Source organism: Zeugodacus cucurbitae, chromosome 5 (genome assembly GCF_028554725.1).
Source record: "Zeugodacus cucurbitae isolate PBARC_wt_2022May chromosome 5, idZeuCucr1.2, whole genome shotgun sequence".
Taxonomy (NCBI): Eukaryota; Metazoa; Arthropoda; class Insecta; order Diptera; family Tephritidae; genus Zeugodacus; species Zeugodacus cucurbitae.
The window spans coordinates 70042250-70068831 of NC_071670.1; the positions used below are offsets into that span (position 1 = coordinate 70042250).

Sequence of the window (26582 nt, forward strand, 5' to 3'; positions counted from 1 at the left end):
ACACTTCTCAAACTCTATTTTTGGTATAGCCTTTAACTCTTTCATCGATATCTTGTAGGCAACACATGGAGACAATTTTTATAATTATACTCCCTAAACCCGCAATTGGAGTCAAAATATAATCGTATATTTATGGAACATCCTGACATACCCATAAACTATGAGAATGTTGACCAAACAGTGAGAAGTTGAAGGCGATTGTTTTGAATTTACTTCCCCGATCCCACAATTATAAACTCATTCTAATCGGACTCGGATTTGATCCATATTTCTTTTCTCGAGATTCCGAATTAGACGTTTTTTGATAACTAAAATTTTTAATTGATTCAGAAAAATATTGCAACATTTAAATTATTAAATATATTTTCGTAAAAATAACAAAATCGAGATAATAAAAGGCTATTTACGCTATTTTTTGTTTCAACACAAAAAAAACTTTAGTTTCCCAAATTTGAATAATTTTAAAACAGACTTATCTTTGAATACAACGTTAAATGAAAACTCTTCTAACTACATGTTTTATATAGTATGCTTTAACAATTATTTAATTATCCCCCTTTCACCCCACACCACCCCACTGTGACCGGTTGCCATTGACAACGTTCAGTCAACTGTAAACCTCAAAACAAGTTTTAATTATTTTGTATGCGAACAATTTGCCATACAATTTGACTTTGCGTTGTAAGCGCAACAACAAAAACCGAAACAACAAGAGCAATAATAACAATAATAACAATAACAACAATAACAACACAAATAGCGTAATAAACCAACCACTACTATGATGAAGATAACAACTATGCGCTTGTTGTTATTGCTGCTGTTGTTGTTGCAACACTTTCTGTTGCAAAGTTCCGCCTTGCACTGCGGTTATTTGCCACAACAATTCCACCACCAATACAATGGATAACTGCCAGGAAACAGAAATTGTTGGCAACACTTAACACGCCGAGCGCCGTCAGCACACCAAGCGGTCATCAATGAAGGGGGCAATAACAACAACAACAATGCAGGCATAGAAAAAGATTTGTTGGCGAGGAGACTGGTGTTTCAAGTGCACTGGATATGAAAGTGGGGTTAGGCGTTCAAAGGAGACGGGGGTACATGCAAATTGTTGCAATCAAACCTATGTAGAACATTGTTACACTCAAGTTGCTGCTGTTGTTGCAACATGGCACGCGGTTGTCGATGTGTTTTTGTTTGTTGTTCTTCTGCTATAACTGATCTAGGTTATTGGAACAGGAAGGTGAGACTAGCAAATATACAAGTAACAACAACAACAATAACACGAGCAAAGCGGTGAAATACAGCAAAACGGGCAATCGCTTGCTGTTTGCTATTGAAAACCACTAATTTGACTGTGAATATTCATTTGTTGCTGTTGCTGCTCATACAAACACACATACATACAATGGAGCTGGTTTCAATTTCAAAACTTTGCATGCATAACTCTTTGCAATGCAAATAATTCATTTTTCAAGCGGCGGGTAAGGATTTATTAGCTAGTGCAATGCATCCCTGTGTTGATTTTTATTTTTCCGTTTGCGGAGAATCACTCATTCATTTATGCACACACAAAAATTGCATAGAAAACCACGGTTATATTGGCTAGAAAAATCTCTGTGAAAGCGAAAGCTCAAATTACACCAACACAAACGTTCAATTTGTCAGAGCGGAGGTGTGAAGTAAAAAGTGTGTCGTTGGATGCAAATGAATAATATTTTGTGGCGCTTTGGCAATTCATTTCATTTTTCAATTTGAGTCAGCAGCAACTGCGCACCTGTCAGCGGCGACGGCTGCTGTTGACACACCGCCGTTAAGCGCCGTTCGCAGTCGCAACTTATCTAAGGAATGCTTTGTTTAATTTTGCACACATTGTCCTTGAGTGTTGTTGCCTTTTTTGGGTAAACAACTAGATATTTTTGTTTCAAAAATTTTATAATAAAATTTAGGTCCATGAAAGTGTAAACATTTACTTATTTACACTTTCTTTACAAAAATAATTCACTTACGTGGTGTGTTCAGAAAATAACGGGAATTTGAATTTAAAAGTTTACAGGTTTGGAGAGTCCAAATATGAGCTTTTTATTTTATATATATATGTGCATGCCCCTGAAGAAATGTATCAGCTGTCCGAGTGACGTTTTCCTATTTCCAAAAATAAAGAGAAAGAGCCTTAAATGGTCGTCGTTTTATAAGCATACGAGAAATCGCTGGAAGAGCTAAAGGCTATCCCAAAAATCGCGTTTACATGTGCATAATATCAATTGGACTATTTTGAATTTTTTTTTTTAACAAAAATTTACGTTATACTTTTAACACACCTCGTACAAAATCGTTAGTTGGCATGTTAGGGTTAACTTTTAGTTTAGCCAAATTTTAATTCTCATTAAAGCTCCAGTTACCGATGCTTGACTTGACTCAGCTTCGAAAAATTTGGCTTGGAAAACTTAGATGCAGTTATACTTCACACAACTTCAACTTCAGCTGTTATTATTACAGTTTCTGGGTAGAGTTGCCAGATGTGCATATTTAGCTCTAAAATTAAGTTTTTTAAATTAAAATATCACCAAGATTGAAGATTTTAAAACTAGTATACAAAAAAATCTTCACTATTAGGAAATCTGTGAACACGTGAAGATTTTATGTTTGAAAGAAAACTCTTTAATAAATATATGAGTATAGCTTTGAGCAGAATACCACAAAAGAAACGTGCACACGTAGTTCAGATTTTCGATATTTGGAATTGTTACAATATGGAATAAATTGGAGCCAGCCAAGCGTATATATGATAGGTGAATAAATAATTTATTCAAATTGTATTTGAACATTTACAATAAATTCGCAAAATATTTTTTTTCTGAGCAGATCACCACAAATTCTTGCAGAGATTCGCAATAGTTATGTTTCTGTTGTAAAAATTACCTTCATATCGTACCTATTTGATTTTATTTGTTTATTGCACTTAAAGTTAAACAAGTATTTGCGTTATAAATAAAATAAACGATTTTTTATTAAACATATTAAAAAATAATTGTTGTGAAAAAGGTATTTTCCTCTGAATTATCTTATTTTTCTTTATTTGAAGATTTATAAATATTAAAGATTAGAATTTTAACATATTTAATTTTAACCGAAAACATTCAGGCAACACTGGAATAGTGTCATAATGAGAATGAAAAGAGAAGCAGTGAGAGAGGGAGAGCAGTTCAAATGTCAACGTAACTTAGAGTTCTAAATTCAACAGACTTTCAAGTCAAGTCATGCGTTCGGTAATCAAATACATGCAAGGCCCATTAAACGGATCTTTTATGTGACAGTTATCAAGTCTCTCTAGGTCAAGTCAAGTATGGGTAACTGGAGCTTTATTCCTGACATCCATTCATGGATAAATAGACAGCATGGGGACCTGAATTTCCATCTGACACAAATATTGAGTGGACATGGGTGCTTTAGAAGCTATCTCCATAAATTCCATCACGACGATAGTCCGTATTGTCCGGTGTGTACGGAGTCCATAGAAGACTCTGAACACGTATTTTTTCACTGCCCTCGATTTTTGAACGTAAGGGACAGGTTGGAAACTGCACTTGGTGGTAGTTTTTCGGTGGAAAACTAGACTGCACTTATGTGTCAGTCCCCTAATAAGTGGAAAGCAGTTAGCGAAGCGACAGCCTCAATTATGATAGAACTGAGACAGGTACAACAGGTTAGGCGTCAGTCAGTCCGTGCCATAGAGGAGACTTAAGTATGTCTTGTCACTCCCACGAATTTGGTGGTTCCGTGGGAGCGTCTTGAGTTGGGAGTAGGTTAGGTTTAGCGGATTAAAGTTCCGCACTCCGGCTTTCGATGCTTCCCCCTACTATAAAAAAAAAAAAAAAAAAAAAAAATGTATGTATGGTGCTACTTTGCTTTTCATTAAGTATTTATATTTATTGTTGTTTTCTTATATATGAAAAATTTAATTGTTTTCTAGGAATAATATATCAGTAATGTATGCTATATAGATAATGCTTTTTAGAAATACTACAACCTATCGCCTGTATGTACATAAATATAAAATGTATGTATATACGATTAAACTGATAATTATAATTAATTACGAGAAATTCCACTCTTCTGTAGAAAATAATATATAATAAAACTAACAATAACAATGGTTCTACGAATTCAATCTATAATCCTACATATTAATGAAGATGCATACAAAGGAATGAATAGTAAATAGATAGATTTAAAAATATTTGCCGACTTTTTGGAACTGCTTCTTAATTATAAAACAGTCAAATGAAAAACTAAGTTGAACCATTAATTACTGTAAAGGGTGATTTTTTAGCGATGTGGGCGATGAATTTGAAGTAGAAATTAATTGCATATAATTTAATATTATAACCACGAATTTGCCATTATAACATCATTGAAAACCGTACATCCAGAAAACACCCGTTATATATTTCCCCAGCCTTTAGTCTCAAAATTTTTGTTATTTTTTTAAAAGACTCATTCAAAATGTATGCATTAATAGGAAATTTAAAAATTTGCATTTCTTGCTCCTGATTTGAAAGCTGAAATTGCATACTGAAGCAAATATGAATTTTTAATACAAATACAAGATTACTTCAACACAGTAGCAAGCAAAGTAAGTGAAAAGATAGTTGCCTACACACACACACACACATCCATACATGAGTGATGCATATTTCAGACTCTGATTATGGATGGCTTGCTTACTCATAGGCAAATAAAAGCATGTGTGTTAGTGCACGTTGCAAAGTTATCGTCGCATTCATCGAATCACAATGCGAACAACGTCATTTACGAACCATTTCGAACAGTCAATATTGACTGCCGGCGGCACAGTGTGTACGCAGCCAGCCGAAGCCACAGCACAAACACTAACAAAAGCAATATTTGGCAACCACAACAACAACAGATTTCGATAGCTCAGGCTTATCAAAAGGAAAGCAAATATTTTCTATGTTTTTTCTTTTTGTTTATGTTGTTGTTGTTTTTTGTACACTTATTCACAGAAAATACCCGCTGAGCTGGACATTTGAGGCATTTATTTGCTAAATGCCAGCCAAATATTCGTGAGCATCTGAGTTGTGTCTCTCTGCATGTTCATTATGCGTAACTGTAGCCAAAGGGCTGTGGTGTTGTTGTTGTCACTGCTATAGAACCCGCTGGGCGGCACGTCTTCGGCCATTAGAAAATATTGACGTTGATAAGAGCCTTTTATGGCTTTGCGAAAACATGCCTTTTTTATGCATATTCCCAGTTTTATGGCCTCCAAAGCAAAGAAATGTATGAAGCCCAGAAATGACAGCGTGTTGGCAAAATGCAAGCAATGTGCGTTATAATGGCCCCATTTGGTATTAACTTTGCGAAATTATTTTGTATTTTTAGTCTAACTTCTTTTCTTCCAACATTTGTGCCGCGTGGCACACTCCTGCTCTTTTACATTAAAAGCCTAAAGACTATCAAGCATCCTTCTGCATGCATCAATTGCGATTTGGTTAGCACAAAAAAAACTTGATCGAGTTCCAACCAACGGTATTTTGCCACAAACTGCCGTTAGAAAATTCTGCTCGCTGACCCCCCTTCTCTTAGAGCGTTGCGGCTCACAACTCATGCGACCACACATCCTTCAGCCATTATTTGTGTCCTTGTGGTCACAACAAGCAGCGACAGATAACACACACAAGCAGTGGTCTTTATTCATACACATCAACTATACATGAGTGTGTGTGTTTGGTGCTCTTCTGCTCTTCACTGTAATGTAATACAGCGCAAGTCAACCGCAATGTGTCCTTCAACCTTTTATTGTCTTTCTATGTCACTTCCGCAAGCTGCCTTGCACTCACTGGCCGCTCTCGTCTTCAGCGTGCGCTTTTGTTGCGCTTTTCTTGGCTTGCATTACTTACCGCAAACCGAGATACATTCTGCTTTGTTTATGATGCCATTTTTGCTTCCATTTTACATAGTTTGGTTGCACACACAGATATACATTTATATGTATGTGTGCTTGCTTGTATAACTCTGCTGCTGACTGCAGCGGCAGTTTGCCTTTCGCTGCCGTTCTTCTTCTTCTTGTTTCGTTTATCTCATTTTCTAGTCTTATTCATGCATTCGCAAAGTAATACACACTTTGTTGTTGCTGTTGTTGTTGCCATGCTGTGTTGCATTCGGTATTTTAGTCCTACGAAAACACAAGTTGACATCGTTTATAAATTCAGACGTGTGCGACAATAGCATATTAATGCAAAGCACACTTTTCGGGAGGGGAAATTCTTCACTCTCATTTTTGAATTTAAAATAAAGAAGACTATCGGAGAAATAAAATGTATTTGAAATTATACCGAGATATATTTGACTTAAGTAAATCAGAGATCCATGGAATATTTACTTATATTAATACCTATTATTTATATAGAAGGAAGTAGTTACACGCGTTTTCTTTTCTAGATGAAAACGTTGCCTCTTTATAACTCAATTTGGAATTTCTAGTTTGTTACTGCAAGCGCTTTGATCTGGTATTTATACATTCGTTAAATCAAAGCGACTTGCCAGTGAAATGCATTTAGATTTGTTTAATAAGCTGTTGCATTCACTCACTTGCAAATTCTTAATAAAAACTTCCGTTTAAACTCATTACGAAAGCATAAAAACAAAGCGAATATTTCTATAATACAATTCATATATGTATGTCAGTACAAATGTCAAAACTATTTACTTGTTGTCTATCTTGTTGAAGGTTTAACTAATTTTTGACAGCTCAATTCAAACAAAAAGGCAACTGCGATAATTTCAGTTATAATTTATATATTCTATGTACACAGCATATATAATATAAACTGAAGTCACAATTACATTGCAATATAATTACTTTGTTTTGCATTTGTTTTCGGAATAATAATGAGCTTTTAATCGCGCACAATTCTGACGTTTGTTAATGTGAATGTGTGTGAAGCAAGTGTGTGTAATATATAATAATTAGTGAGTATGTTTAGTTATAAATACTCGCATCAATTGAATCTGATAATTGAATGTGGAAAAACTGGTTTAGTAAGCGGTCTTCTTAGTGAAGGAGCTTAGTTAGTTTAGTATTACACTAAGCGTATAATTAAATAAATTTGAGCAGAATATTTATGAAAATTAATTTGAAATTAAAATTGTTTCACGATATAATTCTAAGATATTTTTCCTGAATAAATAATTCTAAAGTAATTCAAAGGTGTTTTTATAATTTATACTGCATAAGATGACTGAAGTTCCTATCATTACCTATAGATTTATTCATACTAGCAGCCATTCAGAGCTGCCTAAGGAGAAAACACTTTAATTACGTTGTCTTTTTCTCAGTAAATCGTTTTTAAATAAATTAATATTTGAAATTAAAACTCAATTTCCTCATATCTTCAACTCTATGTTGTGTTTCCAAGAGGGAAACATTTTATTTTGGCGGATAGAGTGGGCAAGTATTAGTCATTATCACACCGCTAATTATCAACAAACTGTGGCGATATAGCTTCAAAAGCCGCAATTATTCATGATTATTTTATTTTCTTAAAACTAGTAAGTTAAAAAATAATTGAAAAAGTACTCACCTTTCAAGTATTTAGCTAGTCTTAGTAGACTTATGATGCAAAGTTTACACATATCGCGATTTCTATTGTTAAAAAAGAATTAAGAATTATTATATTTAACACGCTCAACACTTAAATGCGATCGTGAAAATGAACTTGAGTAATAAAATATGCAAACTAAACGTTATTCCCGGCGCTTTACACTGAGCCACTGAGTAGCTGAGAAGCTGGTAAAAAATAATTTTTGTTTAAAATAATTTTTTTTTTAATTTTATAAAAATAATACTGAATATTTATTTAAAAATAAACGAAAATTATGTAAAAACAAATAATAATATTATTTTTTTTAATTATTTAGATAATAAAAGAAAATATTTAGAAAAATGCATAAATAAAGAAGAAAATAATCGTACACAAATAATATATAATCTAAAAAATCGTTTTAAAAATTCTTTAAGTCGCCATATATTTTTAAAAATTTTAAAATTCTAAAAATTAATTTATTTCGATTTTCCACTGCAACTAAAGCCCGCAATTAGTACTCCACTTACGTATGACCGTATGCCTAATTGCGTTTAATTACGTCTTCCGCGTAATGAACGCCACCCACTTAACGCCAATTGGCGGCGATAGCGCTACATAATTGAAACCAATAAAGGTGTATTACGGAGCTTGAGAGCGAGTGTCAATAACAGTAACAACAACCAACAACAAACAACTGCAGTAAAAGTGACGCAGAAATAACAATAATAGTTAGCACTTTTAAGTCTAAGTACACGAAAGAATTACGAAAGAAGAAGAATTGCTTTAAAAAAAAAAACACAAAAAATAAAATCAAAGAAAACTACAACAAAAGCAAATCACAAGCGAAATGATTGTTTTCGAACTTTCTGTAAATATAAACGTGGAGCCTGAATTATTCGAGTTGCGGCTCAACGCTTCAGCTGCTGCAGCGGTAACAATGAAGCTCATTCGATCGCCGCCGTTTCAAATGTTGATTTCACTGAATATATAGAGATACATTTATGTATGTATGTTGTTGTTTTTAGTACGTAAATTGTGATTTTTTTCTTAGCACACGAGCGCTCACACTGATATCCACCGCTTTGAATTATATTCGCACGTTTTATTATTTTTTGGTTTTCATTGTGTTTTCGCAGCGTTGCCTCGTAAATATTTTTCAAACAGTTTTGAGATTTTTTTTTCACCGAAAATTACTTTAACTTTACACTCTCTGAACACACCTATTTTTGTATATTATATGCTAATTTCGTTATAAAAAAATAAAAACGCTTACGTCTTTGTATCTGACGCTGATTTCACAAATTGGCTTAGCAGAAAGCCCCCAACAAACTGATATTGACACTGTTGTTCGCTTCGATTATTCGCGCCACGTACGTTTCACGGCGACGAGCGCTCCAAAAATGCCACTTCATACAGCAAACAACTGCGAGCTGCCACAGACACCGACTAACTCTGCTACAGCCAGTGGCTGGCGCGCACTTTCAAATTGAACGATTTTGTGCTCCCGTCACACTGAGTGCGCTGTTGATCTGAGAGTTGCGGTGTTGCCAGATTTCGCATTCCATTATTTTATATACTGGAGACCCAATTAGAAAAATACGGAGAATAACAGACTATTTAGACTTGATGATAACAGCATTCTGTAGCACTAACAGAGTTCTGTATTTAACACCGTAGCGATAACATAAAATGTTAATATAACTTGTGGAGAACAAATGAGCGGCAAATTATCACATCTACTGAGTACGGCTGTTATATATGCAAACCGCCTGATTTTCAGTGTCAAAGGCGCTCTCATATAAACAAGTTATATCAGCTGTACAGATACTTGAACAGAATGTTAAGTCAGTGATGTTGTAATTAACATCACTCTCTTAATTTTAACATTTCATTCACGCATTTTAAATTAATGGGAGATAATATTTACGTTTTCAAATATTTTTGAGTGTTTTTAGAATTTAGAATAATTTCTGTTAATTTTTCCATATTTTATGAATATTTTTGTAACTCATCATTGCGTCGTTTGTCCGTTAGGGGGATATAATAACGGTATATCTATAAATATTTTCTTGTAAAAATTCATTATAAATTCAGTAAAATTATTGTGAAAAATTTCTTGGCACAGCTCCTTCTTAGTCTACCAAATAGTATTGCTTGTATCCACACATCTTATTTATGAACACAGCATTGCGACACAAATGTTGTGTGCTTCCTCTCCATTTGTAACGCCTCATTTTAAAATATTGCTGCGGTAAATGTCAATTTCTTGTGCCTTGAAAGGTAGCCAATTGCCAAAAAAGTACAGTAATATATAAAAATAAAATTAAATAAAAATGGCGATGTCTTTTTCATAAAACATCCAATTATGAGATGGTTGGGAAGAGTGGAGAAAAAAACTCGCATATGTGAAGAAAAAAGTAAATCTATTGCTAGAATTATTTTTGATTGAAGAATGTTCTTAAATTTTAAATGACAATTTTCATGTATCTGTAGGATGGTCTGGTGTGTCGAGGCATTTTTTTGTCACTGCCACTAAGAGAATCAATAAGTATTATTAAACGCAGTTAAGATTTCTGAGTTAAGTTTCGTTAAGTTTGGTTTAAGTGAATATATTTTAAGTTAAGCTTGCAATACGTTTTGTTAAGTCAAGTTATATTAATTTCAGTTTAGGTTCAGTTTTGATAAGCTAAGTTAAGTTTTTTTGATTAATTAATTAAGGGTAGCAACCTTTCCTTATATTCTACACTCTCTTCCGTTCTTCGCATATCTAAACTGCCTAAATCAACAGTAAACCCAATGAAATTTGTAAATTATACATCCCGTTTTGAGGGTTAAGAGTACGAGGCATTTAGTCAACAAATAAATTTGCCATATTTATCGTTGGTTAAAAACTTGGCCGTTATCTAGATTATTAACACTTTTGATCTGTTTCACTCCTACTACTTTTACCGAATATCTTCAATTTACATACATATATATTGCATCTGCTAGCATCTACTATCTGCCCATCCACCAGCTTCCCAAAACTGAACACTTCCACTTTCCGCTGACTTCGTCTCGCCTAATATATTTGTTACTTAAATACCTTCTTTATTTTAATGCAAAATACAAATAATCATAAAAACAAGATAAACAATGACACCAACGTCCTACAAAAAAACAACAACAACAATGTAGTGAACAAAATACTTGACCAAAGACAAATCTCAGATAGGACATAAGAGAATTAATGCATGTAAATTTTTGGCTATTTCGACGCTTAGATCCTTGAGGTCACACAGGCACACACACACACACACACACACACACATTTCCATAACAACAACAACAAATTGGACACTGCTTATGTGTATGGGTGTGCACGAAAGGGCCCAACGGGACAGACCCAACGGCGACATTCAAACTAATAACGACGTTTCGGAAAGACATAAGCGCTGTAAGCTAAATGAAATGTCACTCGGATATGGTATGATAGTGAGATTATGAATCCCGTGGGCACAGTTTGTGTGTGTTCTTCATAAAAGAGATAGTTCGGAGTTAAGTACTATGTGCGTTTGTCATATGGTCATGACTCATGAAGGAAAATTAATTCATAGATATACTATATAATTATAATAATAATATGTAATTTTGCATATATAAGTACATTTATGATACTCTTCTACTAAATGCCTGCTCATTAGTCGGTTTTTGTTAGATGAAGAATGTGAGGTTAGATTACGAGAGCTATTATATATTAAGTTTTCCAATAATATAAGACGAATATATAATTTCTATAGCGTTCATATGTAGGTTCTTCTAAGAAAATTATAGTAATTTTCAATTTTAGAACAATGTTTCAATGGAACAAATAAAATGACCAAAGAGAAGGCAACCCTAGATTAGAAAATACATTGACAAACATTCAGAGTAAGTAAAATGCTTTAAACTCCTGTTAAAAAATTCATTTGTAGCTCGTCAAAAACGCCTAAAATTCCTAAAAAAAGAAATCTTTGGAAAAAATCGCTTCTCAACAACATTTTAGCGCTACCATTTTCAATAAATAGCATAATGGCGATACAAATAGACAATGTGTTGAAATGCGTCGCAGCACAATCCGGATCACTCTGCGCAACGCTATTGAAAATAGCATTAAAAAACGGGAAAATGTGTCAGCTGCAGTTGTGTTTTGGGTGGAGCTGCTGGTGGTGGTGATAAGGTTAGGGCGAACCACTTTCGTTGCATACTTTTTTCCGTGCATTCGCGCATATTTGATATTAGCTGGTGCCGCGGCTACTGCTGGTGGAGTTGGCATAAAGCCTCACTCCATCGACCGACCGGCTTGTAAGTTCTGCAGTATTTATTTCTTTTGTAGTTCATACTTAGTGCGTTTTTTTGTGTGAATATATTTTGGCATGCGCCGCTAAGTATGTCACATCCGCTTATAGTGGAGGCCTTGATTGCGCTCGTCATAATGTTCGCGTTAGTTCTCGCTTCCTCTAGCTGAACCAATTACATTTTTAATTAAGTTTCTAATACTTTTAGGGTTGGCAGGGAAGTGTTGTAATCTGACTTCAGGGAAGTGTTTGATAGACTTCATTAATAGTATAAAAGCGTTTTGTGGATTTTATTATTTACTTGTAGCATGAAATTGGTATTTTTCGTGATTTTAGTATAAATAGAAGTAAGAAAATATATTGAATATATCAAAGGGATATTCTTTTTAAATAATAAACTTTCGGTAGGTGGCGCTGTGGTCAAATTATCATAACAACAGCACTGAGGTTACGATTTGGCACAAACTGGAGGTATATGGTGCGATTTCGTGACTTTGATGGGTTCAAAACGAATTAATCTGCACAATTTATTATTTTATTATTATCTATATCATCATTTATCAGCTTAGAAAATAAATCATTTTATTAGCGAACAAACAATCACAAAGTTGTTGAGGCAACCGCAGGGTATAATTGATAGTCGATGGTAAGATGACCGCAGATATAATCTGAGAAATCCTTCGATCAACTTACTGGTCACTAATTATACAAACATTATTTCTAAAACTCTATTCCCACCTTTCAATTAATTAATGACTACAACAAAAGAAGCGTAAAAAACATCGACATTATCCAATAAGAATCGCATATAATATTGAACCGGCATGCAATGCCTAAGAAGAAACAAATAACAAACTTTGCCCTTAGGCTCTCTGCACATTTCCTTGAAATATACAATTTACTGTAACTACTTGTGTTGTCTTTCGCTCTTCTTCGCTCACACAGTAACTTTCTCTGCGCTGCAGTGCTGCTCTAAACACTTCATAAAATGTATTACTGTGTGTTACTTCATTCCTTTCATTGTCTGCTGCATCGGCGGTGGAGTAAGTGTGCGCTGGAGGTCACTGAATTTTCAAGTTCCCTGTTTACAACCAACAGCAGTCACGTAGTTTCCTGTTTTGATTGCCTGCCCACGGTTCACGGGTTACACTACAGCTACAGCTAGTAAACATGGCTACCGCCTTTGTGCCCGCTTGGCGGTGTCGACTGGTGAAGAGAGAGCATGTAAACATACAAATACAGAGGTTGTGAGGAGCTCTTGGAACTGTAAATAAAATGTATATGAATAATATGTGTGTAAATAAAAAGAGTATGTAAACACTTCTAAGGATAACCGTTTAATGAATATATTTGCTAAATGGGGATTTCAGTAATTTTAGTCTGAGCTCTTAAAAGTTTACTTCTTAAAAGATAACTTGAAAATAAAATATGTTCGAAAGTAAAGATTTGATGAAAGAATTAATTTGACATAAAGAGGCAGAGATTATATGGTGCCCCTTTTATTGTTGAAACTTTTTACTGTCAAAATCTTTTTCGTGTACCCAGGAACATTCACTGATGTCCATTTAAACAAAAAAAAAATACCTAATGAGAGTCCTGGAATAAATGTCGAACTGTAATTTTTCGGTGAGGCAATAGTCTTTCATTGATGCAAAAAGATATATACCGACCGAAAAATAGTTGGACTTTTTCTGTTTTTAGATAATGTTAAGGCGCATAATTCTGAAATACTGACATATTTTTTACTAAGTTGTCTAACCAGAGACTTGGACCAGTTGTACACCAAAATTTCATTCTAAAGCTTGATTTATTGCATTCTACAAATATTGCTACTGATTCATACAGAACAAGTCCATCATGTCTAATGTCGATATACAACACAATTCCATCAAAGACAGAGCACCAAAAACATAACTCGAGTTTCTCTAACTCAAAGCATGACCCACGTTATTGTTAAGTCATACACAATTCGAATCTTGTTTTCAAGAAATAAAGGATGACGTTACAAAATTTTTAATATCAATTACCACAGAAATTTAAGTAATCCATAACTTTCATTTGCTCATTATCCGAAGAATGGCAGAAACGAAAACTTTTTAGATTTTCTTAATCTTACCAGTATCAACCAGTCCGAGAGGATAAGAGGAAGCTACAAAGAAAACGCGAGTGCACAAAACTTTACTGAACTTGGAACAACAATAACAACGAACAATTAGCTATCAATGGCGGAATTTCGCACGACGCGAACGCATTTCTGCACGCTTCTTAAACGGCCGCGGGCCCTGGAGCAATAGAACTTCTAAATCCTTTCGCACTCGTCGGCAAATCTGCAGCTGTGAAATGGATTGGAGGAATCTCAATATCTCTGGGAGGATTTCGCGGAGCGTTGCAGTTAAATTATGCAAATGCGTCAGCAGTTTGGAAGAGGGTGTTAAAATGTTGAACAAAAGTCCACGGGTGGAGGTGCCGCTTAGCGAGGATTTCATTGTGAAGTTTAGCAAAAGTTTTAGACGCGACCGGACTGAAGGAGACACCACAGTCGGCGTGCAGTGTGATTGGGTAGTTTTGGAAAATTATTAAGCAAATCATTTGTTCTGGCTTTATTATTAAAGAAATTCTTTGATTGCTTAGCTAAGTGTGAGAGTTGAATGACGGAGAAAACGGCAGAAAGAATGTGAAAGCGATGAAGAGGGTGACTGCGTGTGAGCCCGTGGAACTTTTAAAGAAAATAAGAAATGTGGAACTAATCCATAAGATAAGTTTTATTCAAAAACACATTCTGGAGCTTTTGCATTTGAACTGCTCTCAGAAAGATGCACCACACTTATTCGAGTACATATTATTTATGTATTTTTTCTATTTTAAGTTCCAAGCGTACTTTAATTTGAAGTACTACTCCAGCTTTCCTTAACCGCTCCAGCTATCCGCAATAAAAAACGGCAATGGAAAATAAAATTAATTATGTATTTTTAGGAGGAAACTGGAGTAGCATACTTTACAGAGCGGAAGTGTTCACAGTTTACGCTCTGAAATTCCGCTCATTTTAAGGCAATCGCATGACACCACCGCTGGTTCCACAATATTTTTAGATATTTAACACTAGTTTGCCGCAGAGCTTTTAATTTCGAAACTTTATGTGCATACCAATTAATAAAATGAGCGACTTCCTGCCTAGGCCCCCTTTGCGTTAGTGTCTTCAATTTGTGAACACTATTTCTTTTGGCAATGCAAAGTGCGGCTGGCATTTAACTACTAATGACCCAGCGCATGTCATAATTTCCGTTGATTGTCGAAACTTTCGCAAGCACTCAGCCAAGAAACATAAGCAAAATTTAACGACTTTGCAGTTGAAAACTTAAGTCCACCGACCTGTTTGCTCCCGCCTTTGCTGCTAATATGTGTGCGCAGTGACCCCAAGTGAAAACAATTTAAAAAAGTTTGACAATTGAACTTTTCAAACTCTCGAAATTTGAAATTTGGTTGAAACATGTTGAAAAAGGTTGTCATATATTGGAATTTAAACTATTTAGATATATTATTATTATATATGAAGGCCGAACATATTGATCATAAAGTCAAAAGAAAAGATTTTTACGAAATATTTAGTCTAAAAATATTCCTCAAGGAGTCAATAGTCATCAAAGATATGAAAGCTAAAATTCAAATTACTCAAAAGATAAAAATAAAGGCAATGAGGTTCACTTTCCTTTATTTATTTTACTTTGTAGTTTATACATATATAAAAACATATTTTAGTTCATACATACATATGCACACATATATGATAGGATTGCCGAGCTGAGCTTTAACTCTACACTGCGGTTGTTACGCAAAACGTGTCCAACGGCAACACTTGTTACCGCCATTGTTGGCTAACTGTAACTTTCAGCGTGCCACGAGCCGGCGGTCGGTCAACCGGCGGCAACTGCAATGCGCAGGAAATTGTGCAGTGAAAGTCGAAAGTTGGGCACACGGATATTGGCGATGTGTGACTGTGGCACCCAAAAACTTGATGGGAGGTGGTAGTTGTGGTGGAGGATCGAAGTAAATGAGTGGAATTTTAATATACAATAGTTTTATGAATGTAATCAAACACACACAGAGAGAGAGACTTACGTGGGTACCAATGTATGCAAAAATAAGGTATTTATACCCTCTACATGTGTATCCGTGTGTCTCTGGCCATGCATTTTAATTTTGTGCATATTGCTTTTGTTTTAGCACTCACTAAACGTGTATGTGTTTACCTTTGGCGGGTAATCTAGGTTATGAGAACAGGAAGGTGAACTTGTCAAATATGCAAAGTGAGCAATCGATTGTTGTGGATATTGGATATTGACTGGCTTCATTTCGCAAGCCGATTGAGGTGAGTATATTTGTGTTTGAATTTGCATGCCGTGTTTTCAGTTCACCGTAATGCTTTTTTGCAAGCTGTAACTTGAGTAAAAGTTAAGATATCTTGATGAAACTTGGCACACTTATTTCTTGGCACCATAGGAAGGTTGCTTTCGAAAATGAGCAAAATCGGACCACTGCCACGCCCACAAAATGCCGAAAACCGAAAACACATAAAGTGCCATAACTAAGCCATAAATAAAGCTATGGAAATAAATTTTGGTGTGGAGGATCGCACTATGAGGGGGCATATGTTGATACTAAGTTTTTTGTACATTTCTCGCAAACCAATAGAGCTATATAAACCAAATTTTCTGCAGTCGTTTTTTTAGCCATTTCCTTATACATTCCAATGACAGAAATCGGATAATAACCATGCCCCCCTCCCATACAAATGTTAAGTTGAAAATTACTAAAAGTGGGTTAACTCACTAACGAAAAACCTCAGAAACACTAAATTTCACATAAGGAATGGCAGATGGAAGCTGCACTTAGATTTTTTTACAAAATGGAAAATGGGGGTGGCGTCGCCCACTTATGGGTCAGAAACCATATCTCAGGAACTACTCGACCGATTTCAATGAAACTTGGTTTGTAATAGTTTCCTTACATCCTAATGATATGTTGTGAAAATAGGCCAAATCGCTTCACAACCACGAATACTTCCTATATACTAGAACTTTGAAGACGATCTGAATCGTTTACATTACAATATATAAAGTAAGCACTAGTGAAGATATCGGTGCAGAACTTCGCACAAATACTATGTTTATAGTGGGGCAGCCCCATTCTAAAAATCGCCGAAATCGGACCATAGGTTTTTAAGGCCCCATATATCGAACACGAGGACCTCGGTGCTTCTAACCTAATATTATGGTTTCCAACTTTCAATGGACTTTATACAATATATGTAACGAATATGTGGGTCAAATTGTGTATTATATAATATTAATTAAGTTAAATAAATAAATTGCGAGAGTATAAAATGTTGGGTTACACCCGAACTTAGCCCTTCCTTACTTGTTGCAATATATATTTGTTGATGGTGGGGCTAATGGAATGTGTTTATAGTGGCGCTTACTACTCTACTATTCATTTATTTATTTATTAAGAACTTTTAATGATAATACAAGAGGCTATATACATATATAAAGGAAAGTCGATATTTAAATACGATTTTAGTAGATCCCTTTGGATATTAAGCAATAAATAATTAATGCTAATTTAATAAGATAATAGTTTTGTTAATATTAATATCTAATATTCTGTCCGAACTCCTTTCTGGACAATTAAATAAAAATCTGCAATTTAATTCTGATTTGTTCACTCTGACGCAATTTACTAATTGTCCAATTAGTAGAAAAAGAAGAAAAACCAAAATATTTTGTTGAATTCATGGTTTGGTTAAATATAGCCAATTTATTTACTAAATTGATTTCAATAATTTGAGCTTTGAATCTTCCATCATCTTTACGCGTGAAAAATTAATATAGCGCTCTGCTATTTAATTCACCACAAACCTACAAATATATGATATAAATTTTGTGGCAATCAAGCCAATCGCTTATTGATTTAAGTCCATTAATTAATCCATCGATTGAGGTGTCCTTATTCATGCAGATAATTGCATGTTAATTAAATTAGACGTTATGAACTTGAATTTATTGAGTGAAATTAGTATGTAATTAATTAGTTTTGAAAATTGATTTGAGTTTTGCTACAAATATGAAGAATTGAGACACAGTTCAAAATTATATTTACACAAGTTAACTCCACAATGCTTTGATATATTAAATTATTGGTTCCGTTTATTTAATTAAACCAGCTACATATCAATAATACTCATATTCAAGTCATATTATTTCACACAAGCTTATAAGTATATACATATATACGTGAGTATTGTCACTATTTCTTTCCACATTAATGCATTTTTCCAAAAAAAGAAAAAAAACAAAGAAAGCAAATCATATAATTGGTATACTCGCTCATCCCCATCTTCCCCTTTCTAGTATGATACATATGAGTGTATATATATATACAAACGCTCATATCTGCTGGGGTGTATTTCGTCAAGAGAATGAAGAAGAACGCTTTGTCATATACAATTATAGCTGAGTGATAAGATGAGTCGTCGCAGTGATGCGTAAAACTGGTGTGCCCTTTGATGCGGGCTGTTATTATAAATTTATGTGACGGGGGGATAAGCATACATAATGATAATCGCTTTTTGCTCTTGTGTAAAAGCAGCATCAATTGGGGCGTTCTGAAGTTTGAAAAAGTGGAGAAAAAATCTTATGGAGAAACGTGCTATTTTTACCTAAAGACCAATTACATATAATTGAAGTGCTAATGCCATAATTTCATTTGTTTCACATTCAATTAAATTATAGACCTTTCGAATTCTCTTAATCTGTATATATGATTTGATTGCTTCATTCTGACATTTTTAAGCCTCTAATAACTACAAAGGTTTATTTGAATTTTACATTGAAATCTTTTTCCCTTCGAATATTCAAAACGTTTACATGTTATTTTTAAAAACTTATGTTTTAAAGCATACCGGTATCTATGTTTGTATATTTATAGCAATCATTTCTTTCAAACATAAATCTCATACATCATCTAATAAATGAAAAATAAATTAGTGCCTTCTTACTTAGTTTTTCTTATACACAATTCGGGAATCTATACCACAATTTTGTTTGATAAAATTTGTCAAATTCAAAACTTCTTTTGAAAAAAAAACTAAAATAAAGATTCCTCCTTTGATTTCTTTAATTATATTTTTTTACATCTTAAGGTAAAATAAATTCAATTGTTTCCAAATCTATCAACAAAACAAATGTCATGTATGTGCAAGGCACATATATTATATTATATATGTATAATGAAGGTTTGAAATGTCTTCGGTTATAAGATATAACTTTCGTTTTTCACAATTTAATTAAATAAAATAAAAAATTAAATATAAAAATTGAAACGGGTGGCAACCCTTTTCCAAATAATTTTTAAAATGTTTAAAACTTGCTAAAAATGCATTTTATTTTAAACGTTTTAATTTTATATAAATTTTTCTATTAATTTGTAATATATTAAAAATAAATTCGATTAATTAATTTTTGAACAGGTGGCAATGCCATCTCTAACTGCAAGTCAAATGATCCTGAATAATTAAATTCTGTTTTAAATTTTTCAACAGGTGAAGAAAGACCCTTTTTTATTTAAAACATTTAAAAATTGCGAAAATTCTTTGGAATCGTAAACAAATTTTACTTCTGAGTAGGTGTAGCCTTCTCTACGGTAGTCTCCATATGTTATATGGTACACATGTATTGTCAAAGCAACCTTTTTATGATGACAAATGCCTATCTGTATGTACACGTATGTTATTATAATAGAAAGTATTTTCCTTTTCTCTATTTAATGTTTGCTCTAAAAGTGCTTAGAGTTCATTTCGCCTAATGCCTTTTGCTTCTTGCTTAAGGTTTACGGTATAATCCCGAGAATTTATGCTTAGACGGATGTTTTCACTTGCATACATCATAGTTGAAGTTTTACCTATGAATTTCTTATGAAAGTGGATCAAAAGTGTAGAGTAAAATCTGTAAATACATATGCGATGCAGATGACATAATGAAAGCGATGTTTACTAAAAGCTGTTCCTCATAGTATGTTTAAGAAGTTATGTTAGTGAAATAGTTAGTGAGATAAAGCTTTTCAAGATAGTTTTTGACGAAGAATCATAAAAACCTAATTCTTTCATTACTTCACCTTTTCTTCGCTTCGATCTCATTGTAAGAGACAACTTAACTTTTAGCATTCCTTTAGCATTGTAAATATATCCATACATAATATGAATCCAAATTACCTTTTACTTATCACAACATAAAAAAGAGAAGAATACAGCTCCAAAAACCGATTGACAGCAACCGAAAGCTATAATAAAATAAAAATATTTTGCATTCTCACACCCCCTTATATCCTTTTTTATCCGCAATATATTTAACTTGTAAATAATATTTTGCTTGCCTTTTCTTTTCACACGACACCGACTGCACTCACTTTGCCTTCACCTTTTTACTTGATTTTCCCGCAGAATACCATTATATTATATGTATATATTGTGCAATAACTTGCAGCGAACTGCGATTTTACAAGACACGGAAGTACCCAATGAAGGTCATTGAAGCGAAAGCGTGAAGAAAGCAGTGAAGTGCATTCGATTGAGTTCACTTATGAGGTCCTTGTCCGCAGGAACCAGCAGCCAGCAGGTGCAAGATGTAAGATGCACTCAACCGGTAGTAGTATGTGGCAGCGACAAGTCCACCGAATTGTATTGGGGTAATAAAATGGAGCAGAGTTAAGAAAAATATGAACAGCAATGGGGATAAACTGTCTCAACTGCTGTAGCTATCCACCGCAGTTCATAGTGAGTGCAATAAATTAAGAATAAACTGGAATAACAGTACTTGTTTTGTTTTCTACTTTTTAGCTGTGTCTCCGTCTTGCCTTTGTTATAACTGAAATATCTTCTGCTTACTCGTCATTAATATGAATTTGTCTGGTTGACAAAAACAGCTAAATCCAAATAGCCGCACATGTTATCTTTTATAATAAAGAACTCTGAATTTGTAATATCTTCCACTTGAGAGCTTCCGCACAACAATAAATAGCTTACACCAATAATTTATACCCACGTATGTTCACTTTTCTAAGAGAGTACAAAGATATTGACTTAATTCGATTTTACTATTTAACATAATTGCTCTCTAGGGAATTACTTCGACTACTACGATCTTCGATAAATTCTTTTCCACCGTGTAATCTTTGAGAACAGGATAGTCTCTCTGGTCAAGGTCAAGTCGTTTCCATCTGAGTACTTTGGTTGTCTATGTGGGCTTTTTCATGAGATTATCTAATATACATATTTATATGTAGAACCATATAGCTTTAATTTCCAAGTTCCTTTTATAGACCCGAACTATTATAACTACTTGGAAACTCTCGTATTTTCAATTCAACGTTTATCAAATAGAGAGAGTCGGAGACTTTATATAATTTCGAGAGAAAGATATGTGTCTTTATAAATCTCCCTATTTGTTAATAAAGAAGTATGATTGTGCAGTTCGCTGTCCTTGACTCGATGCTTATGTATGTATATAGCGAAAAACATACAATGTTTGTGGGCACGGGAGAATCAAAGTGTTTTGGTGGATTGTTTAGTTAAACATTACACTAATTTGACTTTTGGAGTGTTCGCATATTGTTTATTAAAATATTTAAATGAAATCTATATTCAAAATATCTTTATGTGATATAAGCAAGGACAACTTTAACGATGCATAGTCCTCTGATGATGATGGGACTGCCTATCATTTTACCTTTCAATAATTTCCATGAGCCCTGTTGAACTCAGTTGTGGATCATAACATCGCAGATGTGAGAAGAGTTGTACTCCATAATCGCCAAGCTATCATAACAGCTGTTGCACGCATCTCTATTATATCGATTGAACATCTTATTCACCAAGATAGCAACTATCAATATTCAGTCCACAACAATTAATGTAATGATTCAATTAACTTATTTTATCGCATTGTAAGCATTCAGCCACCAAATATTTGAATTGATAGATTCTAATATATATGGTCGAAATTTCGCACTTTTATTGAATTTGATTGTGTGCTTTGTGGAAACCCTACGTTGCTTTCACACTAGGTATGTCATATGTATATATGTCTAAATTATAATTGATGCTCAATGATGATTGTCAACAAAATTTTTATGTAAAATCATGTTAATTCATGCCATGAAAATTCAATCTATTGACCTGAGTTTGAGTAACTCAGGTTTCTCAGGTATTCTCATATAATTCTATTTATATGTATGCTTCACTTAGCGATGTATACGTGCCATATTCATATGCTATAAAGGGGGCTAGAAAAGCTATAGAACAATGTCATCAAGTTTTAGGCGACTGTTTTCAGATATAAGAGGCTCTATTATGTTCTACTAACCGGTATAGAGGATATGGCTTTGATTGCTTCCCAAAAACTATCACTTTCACACCTTATTATGAAACAGTACAGGGCGATGTCCTCACCGATTTTGGTGTACAAAGCTTTGTTAGGTTTTGGGAAAAGACTTTATTGGGTGAGGCCAATCCATTTACCCCAAATAACATATTGATGGTTGATATGCAGAAGTAGAACTTTTTGGGTGAGATTTCTTTTGGCACGGTAGTCAAGTTTTGGGGTTTTCACATCAATAACTCACAATATAACACATCTAATATCTTCTGCCTTTAACTAGTAATTTATATTTTGCGCTGGTAGTGCTTTGAAAGCGGATACACCGAATGTTAAAGTACACTCTAATTCCACGGTCATGTCAAATGCTTCATTAAAATTCCGTACAACATTTTTGCGGTTTTAAATTACTATTTTATAACGAAATTAAATGTGTCACAATATATTCAATTAGTGTGAAATAATTCGATTTTAATTATGTACTGCAGCTTAGTTTAAGCCACAACTAAACAACTATTATAAATGCCCTTGTCGTAAGAAGCCACATTAAAGGCCACGACAAAGCAATAAAAAAATTGAAAAATTAAAAGGTGGCTTGTTTCATCGAAGCAGAGGAGTTATAGGTAGTATGGCAGATACTTATGGCCGATCACATGGTCACTTGAGACCCATTGACAATTTTTGAGAATTTTTCAGCATTTTCTTTTTGTTGTTGTAAGCACTTTTGGTTACGATTTTCGTAGACGATATTTGTGTGCGCCTTTTTGACAAAACAAAATATATGACCTCTGCAGGAATATGGCGTATGGATATGTCGTCATAAATTTGGGCTCACTTCCTTTTATTTTCTCCGGTATTGATATTCTGTTTCCTTTTATTTTCGACGTAAGTAGATCAGCCCTCCAGACAGTATGAAAAATATGCGAAAAGCTGATTCACGAGCTGTGTAGCTTTAGTTACCGTAAATCATTTTTAATTTTAGTTCGGTTAGTTGGAGTTCTCCAGTTGTCATAAAAAATAATGAAATTGTTATTGAAGATAATTATAACAAGGGTACCTGTGAACAAATCTAACGATCTGACTATTTTAGCGAGCTGAGCCAGATTCAAAGATGAGTAAAGCCTTTAGCACTCCTTTTCATTGAAGCTTTGACCAGAATAGATCTTTGCGCAAAATTGAATACCATGTCATTGCACATTTCCGCGTACAAAGTCTCTCCCACGCTCCCTTGTTTGCGTCCCATTAATTAGCCGAAAATGCATTTGTGAGTAATTCATTATCGCTTGGTAGCTTTCACGATGACTGTGTCAACATTGTTGGTCCGCAAATCTCATTGTGGACTTTTATGTGCACTGCAGTTGGCAATTAGTCGCTCAGTTCAGTTGTAATCCTTCGTTCGCTCATTACATTTCGCTCGCTGTTAATGATGGCGCTTGTAAAGCTACGCCTTAAAAGCTGCAAACGCACAAATTATCATGGAAATGCGAAACTGTCCGCCATTTATCAAATGTCGCTGTGACCCACAAAAAGACCGGGATGCAGCCCCGAGAGTGCTCTCGGTTGTGTTGGCGGTGGTGTAGGATTGTAATGGATTTTATTTCATTCAACAAAAGCTAAATAAATATTGGCGAATGCATTAACTTGCGCCGCGAAGTATGCAACAATGTGGCCTTTTATTTGAAAATAAAAATTAAGAAAAAACACACGACTCAACAATATTTTACGTATTAATTATCACAAATAATTAATAACGAGCGTGAAATTCTGAAGAGGAAAGTTTAAAAAGAAAATAAAAATATTATAAAAAAATTCGTAAATAAATTGAAATGTGTTATATTAATCTTTCAACAAATAAATAATTTTAATTTATTTAGCTTGTCTTGATTTTTTGGAGATATTGAACACTTTTTCTACTGAAAATTGAGATCAAAGCCAAAATATGCACTTACATGTGATTCCAAAATAAAACTTTTCAAATCTTAGAGATTTTGACAAAAAAATATCAAAGATAATTTGAAGGATTTCGATGTGTATGATAAAACATGGAAAGTATTGTTATGTTAAACCGCGAAAAGCCCAAAAAAACAATTTTGAAAAATATTCCAAATCATTCATAATACCACAAGAGATAAACACGCCCGTTGTCGTTAACTTGATAATTAATTGTTTGTAAGAATTTCCAAACTAAGTTTTTTTTTGGAAAAACCGCTCAGCTCTCTGCTGAACAAACAAAGGTGGAATTGCGGCTTTTCCCGCCCCCGGTCATGGTCAATAGAGATTAGGTCTACCTGCCTACCTGTCTCTAAATCACCTGAATATTCAAAGGTCAAAAAAGGAACTTGTTCGACATTTCTACCTGAACGACAGGAGAAAAGCACTTTCCCATTTTGGGAAAAAAGGGTATAAAACCTGAGATCCTTTGCACTTCATCATCAAACTTGTACGATCTGCAAAAGTGTTAACAACTCCCAAGAATTCAGGAAAAAACTTAAAAATGGCAGACCGTTCCTCTCACAATATGACAAATAATACCGCTTACTGCACTCTATGTGAAGAATCCATAGCCAGCAAACAGTTGAAACGTCGTCGCGAATACGAAGCTACTTTGAATGTCGCCAAGAAGCAGCGCACCGAAGCGCCCATCGATTTACTTATGATCCAACTATTCGTATACCACGTGCTAAGACAGAAGTTCGAAGCGGCTGCAAGAGCACAACAGCTAGGGACTGTAGTTAAAAAGGAACCAAAGGAAAATTGGACTGCTGACAATATTGGAACACCTACTGACACCTCGAACACAGTGAAGATCGGACCGAATGGCACTACTGTGTCCAGAGTTGATTTTGAGAAGCTGCACGAGTGCAGTGCTTCGCTAGCCACACGCAATCTGCTCGCTTTGATCTTCGATCGCCAGACACTAGCCACGCATTCGTTGAGCGGAAAACCCTCGCCCGCATTCCGTTATGAAGAGCGCATGCAAAAGCGGCAGTTGGATGCCAAGAAAGTGTCTGACATAATTCATTTCATTCGAAATACCTTCAATTACTCCGTGAAGGAGATTCGCTCGACGATCACCATGAAATGTGCCGACGTGGCCAGAGCATTCAAGGGCAAGGAAAACAAAAATAAGTAGAATTGAGAACAATGTTTGAAATTGAATTGTTAGATATTTAGAATTTGAATAAATTTAAATTTGATTATTTGTAAATCATTGTGTTGTTTGTTTTCATGTTGAGGTTTATAGTCATCAGGGTAAATGACCTGGGTATTGATTGCTTTAAACGATATTAGAGAAATACAATGCTAAACGGGACGCAGCAATGGCAAATAGTCTACTGTATCCAGAGCTCTATATTTGATCTAGAAAAAAACATTTTGAAAGTTTTGAGTTATGTACTTTTGTACAAAATTTTTTGTTTAATAATTATGGACTTAAAGTCTCATGCTGATGTTTGGAAATGATCATCTCTCTCAGTATAGCACTCTCTCTCTCAGTATAGCTTAAACTCACTACAAAACCTGCTCAACCCTAACGAACCGTAATCTTGTAATGAGCATACGTTTCAATAAAAACCCTAAAAGCACCTAGTATAAATTACTTGCCACACAGCGATGTTTTGCTAATCGTGGTTGGTCACCTAATCACTGTTGCCTTGAAATTGGCATTTGCTAAACTACGCGTACGCATTACCTTTCGCACACGTCCATCGCCACCTAAGAGTTGTGATAATTTGTTCACTACAGCGCGGAGGAGCCTGTTACCAACTCATATCCTGACACACAAATACAAAAACACAGTGCTACAACATTTCACTGAGTTCACAAAGCAAAAAGGAATTCACTGGAAATGGACTGCAATGAGCTGTGCGCACAACACACGGACTAGTGTACGAGTGGCCGATTGGTTGCCATGTGAATGGTCGGTTGACCGCTTGAATTGTCGGTTAATTCGCAATGTGTCAGTTCGAGTTCATCAAGCGACGGCAGCAACAGTTAGGCATCGAGCGATGCGGAAATGATTTCATGATGTACTACTGGTCGACTTCATCACGTTGACTTCTCTGCATTGAGCCGGCGATCGGAGGCCGGGCAGCAGTCGCTCAGCTCATTTTGACACAAATGCATTGCGATTGCGATAAGTTGCCGCTGATTGCAATTTGTGTTGCTTAAATTCGAGTTTATTGTGGTCAGCATTGCATGAGCGTAAAGGAAATGTAGCCGACAAGTGA

At 34.6% G+C, this 26582-nt stretch overlaps 1 long non-coding RNA gene across 3 annotated transcripts in view; it reads right to left on the reverse strand.

The window, feature by feature from the left end:
• Nucleotides 1-9082, reverse strand: part of LOC114805018 (uncharacterized) — a 34465-nt gene extending 25383 nt beyond the window's left edge. Inside the window, exons 1-2 of one of the 3 annotated variants that reach the window (XR_008471520.1) lie at nt 8884-9082; nt 7608-7669 (exon numbers count right to left, since the gene is read on the reverse strand). This is a non-coding gene — a long non-coding RNA (uncharacterized LOC114805018). Of the gene's footprint in view, nt 1-7607; nt 7670-8137; nt 8843-8883 lie in introns of those variants that run through there. The other 2 variants (XR_008471522.1, XR_008471521.1) reach the window with 2 other exon arrangements.
• Nucleotides 9083-26582: the final 17500 nt, after the last annotated feature.